The sequence below is a fragment of the Oculina patagonica genome, chromosome 13 (assembly GCF_052425735.1).
Source record: "Oculina patagonica isolate OP01 chromosome 13, crgOcupat, whole genome shotgun sequence".
Lineage (NCBI taxonomy): Eukaryota > Metazoa > Cnidaria > Anthozoa > Scleractinia > Oculinidae > Oculina > Oculina patagonica.
Window position 1 is genome coordinate 7,522,538 of NC_135770.1, and position 12,070 is coordinate 7,534,607.

Here is a 12,070-nt window from a genome sequence, read left to right on the forward strand (position 1 = left end):
AGTGTCGAAAGTTAATTGCGTTTGCTTTGGTTTTGCATTACTACGCTCAGTGATTGGTTTAAAAATTTCGCGCCACTTTCTCGACCAATCAGAACTAAAACCAAAACCAATCGTGACTCGCTCGCGCACGTTTTCCCGCTCTTCGCATCAGCTACATGTATTTACTTCGAGTTTTGATTGGTTCATAGGATTGTCTCTGTCCTTTGTGATTGGCCAGAGTAATAGCTTTGGTTTTGGTTTTACGACACTCAATTGAAAACCGCTCTATAACACGTAATTCAATCTTATTCATTTGAATTGAGCTTATTTAGAGGCTGTCCAACGATTCAACTTGTAACGGACCTCAACATCAATAACATTGACAACCAATCGTTGGGTATTCCGAGAAGTAAGGCTGTTTATTCAAAGGGTAAGAGTATTTTCGTACGTGCATTGTGTTCTCACTCCAAATTCTAACCTTACATAATGCATCACTTGCGTAAACAAACTTGGTTATGGAATGTTACTACTCACCTCAAAATGAGGAAACTCGGCAGAGAACTGTGTAAGATATCTGGCACCGTGGTCACCTTGGACGTCAGAGGTTAAAAGAGCGCTTCCTATATTCCACATCTTGGAATGATCAGAAAGTAAACTGAGTAACTAGCTATTGCAAAATAATATACAGTCTTCTTTTCCACTGGAATATGTTTAAAAGAACAAACACATGCGAACAAACTCGAGGTTCAAATTTGTGTAAGAGCTTTGAACTTTGTCTATTTTTTGTACGAGTGGAATACATGAACAATATGAATCATATCATGACACCTTTGTTCCAATCCAACCTGGAACTAACATTGTTATATTAATATACTCACCCACAGGTCTGGCAATCTGAATGGTTCACTTAAGGTGTGTGACGCAGTATACCATCATTACTTAAATAGAAATGCCGGTCTACGGGAAATTTTCCTATCGGAAGCGCGTCCTGGGGAATTTTATTGACAGAATTTGGTGGGTTTTATTTTTTTTTATTTCTTTGAACTTAGTTTGCATCATTTTCTGTCGAAAATAATTTATGGTTATCAGGAAAGAGAAAATCAACTTTAAACGTTTTAAGGCCAGAACATGTGCCTGTTCATCAAATAGAAACAAAGTGCCGTTTAGGACAATGCACCTGAAAAAACTACTTTTTTGCTGTTCAGTGAAGAGAATTCGCAATTTTTACCGTTCTCATAATACACCTTGTTTACCCCCAAGAGGGTTTTCATGAGCATTGTTTTCATTTTCAATATCTATTGGAATTTACAACCGTCCGAAGGAAAACTTAAATCAATGCTTATGCTTACTCCAATTTTTAACCGTACATAATGCATCACTTGAGTCAACTAACTTGGTTATAGAGTATTGCTACTCACCTCAAAATGAGGAAACTCGGCAGAAAACTGTTTAAGATATTTGGCATCGCGGTTGTCACTTTCACAGGTTAAAAGGGGGCCTTCTATTCGTATGTCCGGGTTGACTTTCCACATCTTGGAATGATCAGAAAATAAACTGAGAAACTAGCTATTGTAAAGATAATATACAGATTTATTTTCCACTAGAACATTTTCAAAAACAACGTCGAGGCCAAGAAAGGCCAAAATTATTACAAACACATGCGAACATACTAAAGGTTCAAATTTGAGTAAGGGCTTTTAATTTTGTCTATTTTTGTAAGAGTGAAATACATGAACAATATGAATTGTATCGTGACACCTTTGTTCCAATCCAATCTGGAACTGACATTGTTTGTATATTACTACACTCACCGATGTCTGGCAATCTGATTGGTTCTTGTGAAGGTGTGTGACACAGTATATCATCATTACTTAAATAGAAATGCGGGTCGGCCCGAAATTTCTTATGAATGACAAAATATGTAAATACTACGCTGTAGTCAAAAAACTGTTCCCGACGTTTCGGCAATGCTGCCTTCTTCAGGGGGACAAAAAAACCGGCGGGACGGTCGTCCTGGAACATTTGATTGAGAGAATGTGGTGGTTTTATTTTTTTAATTCTTTGAACTTAGTTTGCATCATTTTCTGCCGAATATAATTTATGGTTATCAGTAAAAGGAAAATGAAATTAAACCATGGATATGTGCCTATTAATTAATAGTTCCAGGAAGGGATCTTCTAGTCGCCTTCCTATCTCTCCAATGTTTACCATTTTGCACGGAGTGCACGTTATTCAGCAGATTACATAACTCTACGTCAAAGGAAGAAGTTTTTGAGCGCTGTAAATTTCTTTAAGATATTGTTTGTTAGAATTTGAACTGAAAAGTAAACACGTGAAAACGTGAAGGAAAGCCTGTGAAAATTAACTTTGGATTGAAGGCAAGGGCCTTCAATCGACAAGAACCGATCTGGATAAACTATAGGTATAAAATGCTTCTTTCTTGACTGCATGTGGTTTTCTAACGTGGATTTGTTTTTGAAAATTAGGGTTAAATGATTTGAATTGACAACTGCAGGTTGTTACGTTTATTAGCAAATTTGCCTTGTTTTCGATTTACAAATTGTGAAAAGGAATCTCTTTTCTTGTTACATCATTTTTTTAAATAAAGACTGGTTTTTACTAACGCATAAGCATAATTATGCATAACAACGTAAGCATAACGCAAGTGAGAACAACACCGAAATAAGCATAAACATAAGCACAAGCATAAGAAGAACAAACACACTTGTTTTTCTTATGATGTTCTCACTAGGAATCTCCGCGACATAAGCATAACATGGCATATAAGCATAAGCACAAAATCAGCGGACATGGCCGTTCTTCTTGTGCTTATGGTTATGCCATGTTCTACTTATGTGGCGTTGATTCCTAGTGAGAACAATATAAGAAAAACAAGAGTGTTGTTCTTCTTATGCTTGTGTTTATGTCTATGCTTATGTCATTTTGCTTATGCTTGTGCGCCAGTGAAAACCGGCCTTAACTTGTGATGGACTCGTTAATTTTATTCTTCGGCCATTTTAACCTCAGTAGGAACATGACGCACACTGGGGTAACAAACATGGCAAAACGACGCGTGTATGTTCCGTATGCTTTAAATTCAACATGCGTCTTTAATGTAAAGTTAAGGACTGGTACCCATTTCTTTCAAGGCAAGCTGCTGGGACTGTGATCATTGCATGTCGTATTACTTCGACGGGCCAATATTTAATAGGATCATTTTGACATTTTGGCAAGCAGACGAACAGATAAAAGATAAGGAAGACTTTTTTTCCAATACATGATCAACAACCATCCCTGAATGAAAACGTTAGCAGGCGAGATACTTCTTTACTACCTTGGTTTTGTTATTATTCGCAGATTTCAGCCCAAGTCTGTATGTTATTAATTATTTAATATTATATGTTCCTGATTATGTACCAGTCTTCCACTTTACGTTTAAATATATTTGTAATTTGGCTAAAGGTCACTTGCGAAGATGCACGTTAAAGCATACGAAACGTTAAGGTTTTTTTGAATCAAATTTTTTACGACACGCGCGCGTTGTTTTGTCATGTTTGTCACCGTTTTGAACGACTGATTCTCATTACCTGTGGTTGTGGCCTCGTTCATTCTAAAAAAAGAGTGCGTTTCTTTGAGAAAAATCTAAATCCAGATTCTTGAATCTAAAAATGAATTTTGCGCTTCTTTTCAAAAATCCGAAAATGGATAATGAATCTGAAGAATCCACACCCCGAGTGGATTAATTAGATTAAATCTAAAGCTGGATTGTTAGGATTCATGATCCGTGCGTTTCTTTGGGAAAGGATTCCAAAAAAGTGCAGTCGTAAAGCGGTGTTCGCTGTGAAAATACAGATAAGCTTTTTGTAAACTATGTCAATACGGTAAGTTTTCAAGCGTCTGTTTCGATTGACATAGAAAAATGAGTGGTTATAAAAGTTAACGGTAGCTTGATCAGTGTAAAGTGTCATTTTAAATTGGATAAAAGTTTTCTAGAAACAGTCACTATGTGCCTGCGGAAGCTGTATCCTCAAGTTCTGAAATCGTCACGTCACGTTACGTTAAATTAATCATCTTTTCGCAGAATTCTTCGTTTTCAAATGCGTTACTGCCACATTATGCTTCCGGCTAAAGGAGAACTGCTTCGAAGTGTGATTTTTTTGTGAAGACTTTTGTATGCTGGAATGATTATGGCTAGGATGCCTTCGACGATAAATAAATACGTACTGGTATTATATACTACTTATTAACCGAGAGTAAGGTCATTACAGGGGAATCTCAGACCGAGGCCTTGTTGTATTGACCGAGCGATAGCGAGGTCAATACAACAAGGTTAATAAGTTATTTATTATACGGCGTTTTAGCGCTATTCTAAAAATATCTAAAAAAAACGAAGTGAAACTCGCTCTCGCTCTCTGTGGCTCTTTTCGTCGCTCATACTAAAGAAGTATCGGTATGTTAATATTTTTCTTTCAGTTATTGAAAAGATAGTTACATTTTGTCGGTATTTGTTGTCGTTTTCGCAATTGCGCTAGTAGCTTTTATTCACAACTCAAAAAACCGTCGAGCCGAGAAAATGTTTCATAATGCCCGGTCATTACAAGAAAATAATGCCCGCTCAGCAGCCAATCAGAGCGCGCGTACTATTGTAGCCATATAATAAATATGCTGTTTAACTGAAGAGTGGGTCACCTTTATGGTGGCCTACGAAACAGATTTGTATTGAATGGCAGTCAACTGAATTTGAGTCGTTCATTAGAAAAAAGATTAATAAAATATATATATATATATATATATATGTTCTACGCGAACGGTATTAACATTTAAAAATAGTGTAATTGTATAGACAGGGCATATTTTGTTAAATGTTTGTCGCTGACTGTGTTTTAATGTTATTCTCCATGACTCTAAGATCTCCTGTCATCAAAATAATCACCAATGGATTTTAATGCCGTCAATGTAGTTGGACATGAGCCGGATTATCACAGTCAAGGGACTCTCTTTGGAAGCCTGGTTGCCCATTTAGGATCCGCACTCTGGGAACGACCATATATTAGAAATTTATTTTTATTTTTTTTTTTTTTCCCCCCCCATCGAGTGCTCGTGGAATAATCGTTATCTTCTCCTGACGTTTTTTGTACATCATTCCAGTATGCTTAGAAACTTATGATGATTTTTCAACTAGTGAAGAACTTGTTTTGTGCTTCACAGCGTTATGTACAAAGTTAAGATTTTGCGGTATTCTTGACTGTACATATCTAATTTATTAAAAGCATAAAACCAATGTAAACGTTTTAAGTCAAAACAGTTCTTTCAAACATAAAACCAAATGTATCTGAAACGCAAAATTTCTTTCCGTCATAACCCGAAAAAAAAAGTGAACATATCTATGGAATAATTTGTTGTGGGATGGTAGTTTTGTGTTTTTTTTTTTTTTTTTTGGGGTTTGGGGGAGAGAGAAAAAAATAAAATAAAAAAAAGAAAGAAAAAAAAAAAAAAAAAAATATCACATATTTGAACTGCGGGTGAAAGATTTAATGCATGATGAACTATCGCAGCTACGTAAGCAATTGCCCCCATTCAAGGCTGATTTGTTTTTCCACGCTTTCTTTCACAACTGATTAAGACTGTGAGGTCTTTCATAAATTTAATATTCCAACTGTCGTTTAAATATACGACATTTCATATATTCACTACCTTCATCTTCTACGGTTCTATTATGAACTGAAAAGAGTCTGAAAGTGACCAGCTCCCAGTTAGCCTAGCAGCTCAGTTGGTAGAGCACTGCATCGGTATCGTAGAGGTCATGGCCGGCTTCGAATCCAGTAGAAGCTTGATTTTTTTCACGCTTTCTTTCCGCGACCGCTCACCGTTTGTTGCATACCTATCTGCGATAGTCTTTCATGTATTAATACATACGTATCTTATTATACTTGAAAAGCATCGTTGTAGTGTCATAGAAATAAAAAAAAAAAATCTACAATTACCTCCTGGCCAACGCACAGCACTCCTTGATCACCGCCCTGGGATGTAAATGTCGTACAAAGAGCCTGACTGACCATCTGTCGACTTTTCTCTGTTTCATGGAAAAAATGTATCGCACAGAATATTTATTAAGACGTTTTACTGACATAAATAAAGACAACAAGTGTGACGTGGAGTAGCTTTTACCTGTTACTTTCTGCTATTTTTTTTTTTTCTCTGTTTTATCATCCCTCAGCATCTAAAAAGTGTAGTTAAAATAAAGAAACAAATTAACGCGATTGTTTCTGAAACCTCTTCTACTACTGTCCTCTTCTAACAAATAGTAAAAATTTCTCACGCCAAGACGAAACGGTAACCTTAACGAGAGCGAGAGCGGTGGTAGGCGCCTAATGGTTAGTGCGCGGACTCCGGATCAAGCGGTCTGGGTTCGAGCCCTGGCCGAGGTCATTGTGTTTTGTTCTTGGGTACCGGCAAATTTAATGCTTGGGGGTAACCCTGCGATGGACAAGCATCCAATCTAGGGGGAAGTAGAAATACTCCTAGTCGCTTCATGCTACTTGCTTCATGCTACCGGAATAAGTTCCAGCTTGATGGGAACTAGGCTCGAACGCAGACTTTACTCCTATACCGTTAAAATAGCTCACAACATTGTGAATTTTCCATGGTCCATGTTTTAATATGTTTTAAGTTGAAAATTGTGGAAGTTTTGAACTATTCTTAGCTGCAAGACAGTATTCACATGGCTAGACTTGCACCAAGTCGCCCCAAGAGAAAATAGTGTGAAGCGAGCCGAAAACCGCGCGTCGAAGGACTTTGAGAAAGTCTATCACATGGCTAGCTTGCGCGGGAACAACGAGACATTTAACTTCATGCTTTATCGTATTACTCGCTTTAACACCGCTCTCCTAGGGCGGGGGGGGAACGAGGGAGCACAAGGCAAAACACAACAAACCGGGCCCTCCTGATTAGGCGTCGCCCTTCAAGGAATTAAAAGCGCCCAAATGATAGCAAAAAAATATTTTCATAAGGGCCGCCCTCAAATAAACGCCGCACCTCTGAACAACACACGGCGCTATGCAACGAGGCCTACTCACCAATGCATCTACTTGATTTCGATCGGGAAAGAAGTAGGGGACCTAATTCGACATTTGAAACTGAGTTTGGTTGTTGTTGTTATCGTTTTTGGATTAAAAAAATGAGTTGTTATGATATATTTTTAAAAATCAGGCCCTTAATGGTTTTTAATAATAGCTGCGCGCCTCCCAATAAGCGTCACCTTCGGAAAAACGCCGCATAAAAAACTCAAAAATTTTAATACAATGCGCCGCGGCGCTTTTTCAACTAATTATTGTATTCTTCTCCAACTCAACTGAAGAATTGGTCAGATATTTGACCCGAAAACCTTCATAACGACGACGTAGCTGCACAGAAGTCTGTCCGACAACTGTATTGCCTCTGTTTGGTTTTAGATTGGTCTAAAATTTTCTCGCGGGTGTCACGAACGACCAATCCGAGACACTCTTTTTTATATATAAGAACATCTAATTTTCGGCCGAGGCTGAACGTTCTTAACTTTTCCAAAGATTTGAGCCTAAAAAATGTTCTTATAAGATGTTCTTATTTTTAAAATTTTAAAAACAAAATGGTATTGCCGTAAATTCATTCCTAACCGATATGTACAATGTTGGATACAGATCAGGATTTGAATAACAGATTAATTAATTTAACATATATTTATCACTCACAACAAATAGGAAAAACATAAAACTCGTTCTTAACCAAATTTCAGCCTTGGGCACGTTGTAAGGGTGATCTTAATTTTTGGCCTTTTTTCAGCCTCGACGTTCCTTATAAAAAAGGTTCTCACAAGTTCTCATTAGTATGAAATCTTTCGGTTAGAATCGCAGCTGTCGCTCAGGCGGGAAATAATCGAGTACTCGAAAAAAGAAGTCTGTTTACTCAAGCAATTTACATCCGAGACAAACTGTAAAAGTAAAGCGTTTTTAGCCAAATGGCTTATAAGCCCCGGTACTTAAAATTGACTTCGATTTCAGTAACATGAAGCGGCTAAGAGTATTGCTACTGCTTGGATAAGATGCTAAGTCCATCGCAGATTACTCTCCAGCATTCTTTCAGGTTTCCCGAACAATTTTGCGGTAACCATTTATACTCCTGGCTGGAAAGAAGTACTGTAAGAGTTAAGTGTCTTGCCTAAGAACACACCACAGTGACCCAGGCAGTGCTCGAGCTCAGAACGTTCGATCAAGAGCCCAACGCACAAACCATAAAGACACCGCGTCTCACACGAGAGACAAACTGAGTGAACCTAAATGATAGCGAGACGCCAAGTAATAGACGGCGTCTTTGGGGCCGCCATCGTGGTTTAGTAATACTCGAAGCGCTCGATTCGCATACGTGGATTTCGCATACGTGAGCAACGTCATTTTCACTTTTTACTACTGATGAAGGCAGCACTGCCGAAACGTTTAGTTTTTCATTTAACTTTACAGCGTTGAGCTTAAGAGTATCCCATGTATTCAATGAACGCTGTGCATGACACTTACATATATTTCCCGTACGAGAAGTCAGGCCTAGTGTACAACTTTTAATTATTACCTTAGCCAAAACACTACTCCCTTCCTCTACGCCGCCGAGCCGCGCAGGGCACCCGCCAGGAGCGGGCGGCCGGCGCGGGGGGCCCAGGAGCACGGACCAGCCCGACCCGTCATGCAAATACAAGGGTATAACGGTTTATCAAAGTCCAGGAAAAACTGATCATCTCCTTCTTTAGTAATGATCTTCCTTCCGTTCAAAGAAAACAAAACTGGAACCTGTACTTTTCCATCTCACTCTTTTTTATTCTCAAGCATGACAGTACAGCGAATACGGTCACCTTGACGTGCCATGACAGGTCCTGCAAAACATGCACGTGCAGCAGGTTATTACTAGAGGGGAAAGATATATTAATACCAAAATGATATTCTTGTACAATTTTTAATGCATATACTATACATACACAAAATTAAAATAGTTGTGCAAATTAAGATCCCGTGAGATATACATCATCGAGTCTTACATATTAAAAGATACTCTTAAAGGAGTTATGACAAACCAAATAAATCGTCAGCACTTAATAGTTAAATAAAGCTAAAACAACACCAAAGAGACAGTGATAACCACAAAAGAATACGAACGGTCATAACTGAGGAATCGAAGATTGAGATGTATTACAGACAACGAACTTGGGAAAAATTGGAGCAAATAAAGTACTTCTTTATACTAGTAACACGTAAACACGGTGTGGCTTTCGTTTTTGTTTTTTCTACTTCTCAATACCTTCAGTTTCTTTCCTTCCTCCCCGTGATAGATTTTTCCATCATCAGTATGATATCCCACAGATCTTTTCATATGTCCTGGGAAGTAGTCCGTGTCGTAATCCTCGTGCACCACTCCTATTACCAGTCTGTCCTCCCCCAGTTTCTAAAATGACGACCTAAAGGCAAAAGCATCTTTAAGAAACTCATCCGAGCTTTCAAAGCCAGAGGTCTAGACAATATACCGTGCAGGTTTGTACGGGAAAGTACTGATATTATGGAAAAAGTTCTTTCCATGGTTTGTCCAAAAACGAGACAAATCAAACCTAATGAAGGAAAATTGCTGATTGATTGAACTTTAAATTGTTTTCACAACTACATTGTACTCCAAACTTTTGCAAGAGCTTCTATTATTTCACATAAAATGTTCTTCAGGACCGCCTGCGTACGGATCGCTCTAGCGCTTTGTTTTTATACACCCCACACCACACATTTCTGAAAGAAGTTCAGATATGGATGATCAAAAGGAAAATTTAGATTGAGAGGTTTTATGGGAAAGTAATCTCTGTGTTAATCAGCTCAGGGCCCGCCGAAAATAACTAGGTGAGAACAGATCGCATCACTGAAACCGTGCCAGATATCACATGCTTTTTTGTTCTTTTTTAACGTGCAGATGAAGTTAGGGGACACAAATCATCAGCCCGAGGAGAAATCGAAATTGTAAAGGGGGCCGGAAGCTGGCAAACGAATTAAGGGCTGCCGACTTTTCGTAATTTTCATTCCGAGAAAAAAAATATATATGTAATATTTTTTTTGCCGTGTCTTACTCGTAATGGGATTATAACGCCTATACGTCAATGTTGATGGTTATCAGGAAGGAATCGTCTTGCTCTAAACAATAGGTAAGCACAAAAGAAAACACGCTGGCCGAAGAAAGACTAGCTGGTTAAAAATAAAGCTGATTTTAGGCTTACATACTTTTCAGACAACAAATATCATCGATTGAGCAAGATGCCTTTGAATGTGTACATGTTTTATAATGCGGTCAGTGTCACGTGCCGCACTTTAGTTTTATCCTGGAGGGTACTCAGGTATGTTTTGGGTGGGTATGTGCCTCCCGGGACTCCAAAGTAGCACCCAATTTTGAAAGAAATTGCATCCAAAATGATACCCCATTCTAGAAACAGTTCAATTTTTTAACACCCCGTTTTGGCTGCTGATAATTTGAAACTTCCGTGCGTTCAAAATATCATAACCCGTTTTAGAAATTGTCTCTAAAATCGATACCCCGTTCTAGATCGGGAGCCAAAATCACGACCCCGTTGGGCGGCACATACCCGTATGGGTATTTGCGGGAGACCCTCCCCCAGCCCCGGGAGTTTTATTTACATATTTATACTCGCGCTTGTTCCCACTGGATAGTAACGCGTCTTCTATTCAGTGTGATCACTTTCTAGACGTTAAACGAGTTCTTCGAAGTAAATGTTTGACCGGCTTGTACTTGTCGGTGCGGAAACCGACTACTTCCGCGCTTGACTGTTTGTTCAGTCATTCGTCTTGGTTGTAGTAAGAGCCCTTGTCACTCTCCGCTAATTCCTCAGCCCAATCAGTGCTAAACGCCTTTTTCGGTTTCTTCCGTCTTAACGTGCCAGAGGAAAACGGACATGGCCCTTTTTCTTAAATCAAACTTTGTAAACTACTTTCTTTGAAGAAACAGAGACCGAATGCAGCAAATTTCTTGCGCGTGATACAATGGAGTTGGGATATGATATGACTTGTTTCTTGATAGCATCAGATTGCATTGATGCCCTTTAATGAAAAATGCAGAACTACACAGCCGCAACACAAGATATGCAAGTATTTATTTAAGATGTTCATTGTATAAGCACTGCACAGAAAGGGGAGAACTTTTGCAGTGAATGCAATAAAGAAGTGTTATAGTAATTCATTAATTCCCACCGGAGCCCTTACACTCAATCACCCCAGATATAGTTAAGTTTAATATGGGAGCGAAGCGACTACGGAGGTGAGAGAGAGAGAGAGAGAGGGAGAGAGATAGAGAGAGGGAGCGAGAGCTCCAATAAACGACAGGTACAGAGATCATTGCAGCGGGACAGTGGGCGTATCGCCAATGCTTCAGTCCACCAGCAATTCACGAAAAGACAGAATACACGTCAACTAGGAAGCTATATATATATGTATGTACAGTGAGCGGTAAGGTTCGCCGTTGCCAAAGTAACTGGGCCCGTGGAATGGGAAATTAGGGTGTTTGTTCGCGCGGACCCGGTGAGAATAGTAGTTAATTCCCACCGGAGCCCTTACTCACCAATAACCCCGGATATAGTTAAGTTATGGGAACGAGGCGACCCCTACGGTATCCGCTCACGGAAGCCTCAAGACAAGGAGGGCCGGAGACTTTTTTTTCCCTTTCCTTCTTTGTTAAGTGAGTGATTTTTTGATACAACTTCATTAGCTTGAAAGAAAACAAGAGTCCTCCTCCCAAAACTCAGAGAGAGTACAAGTGTATAATGTAATTACGGCCGCAAGGGGAAAGACACAATTAAAACATCACAAAACATGTTTCCAAACCAAAACTAAACGGAGAAGCAAGACGAAACAAGCAAATTAACATTTCTAAAATGTGCGGGGCCTGCCATGCAGGGTTTCCCCCTTTCCAGCCGCACTATCAGCAGCTACTTAAAAGATTCAAGCTAGGAAGATACCACAATCTCGAGATCAAATCTGGAGTGGGATTCAAAGAGTTCGACCCCCGAAAAAAGTATTTAAACAGTCCC

General features: G+C 39.1%; 2 protein-coding genes across 11 annotated transcripts in view; one reads left to right on the forward strand and one right to left on the reverse strand.

The window, feature by feature from the left end:
- The window catches only part of LOC144635400 (scavenger receptor cysteine-rich type 1 protein M130-like), a 327,613-nt gene that overhangs the window by 55,679 nt on the left and 259,864 nt on the right, over positions 1 to 12,070 (forward strand). The window lies entirely within an intron of this gene.
- LOC144634914 (uncharacterized) overlaps positions 1 to 12,070 on the reverse strand; it is a 203,768-nt gene that overhangs the window by 27,725 nt on the left and 163,973 nt on the right. The gene's annotated exons all lie outside the window — the stretch shown is intronic.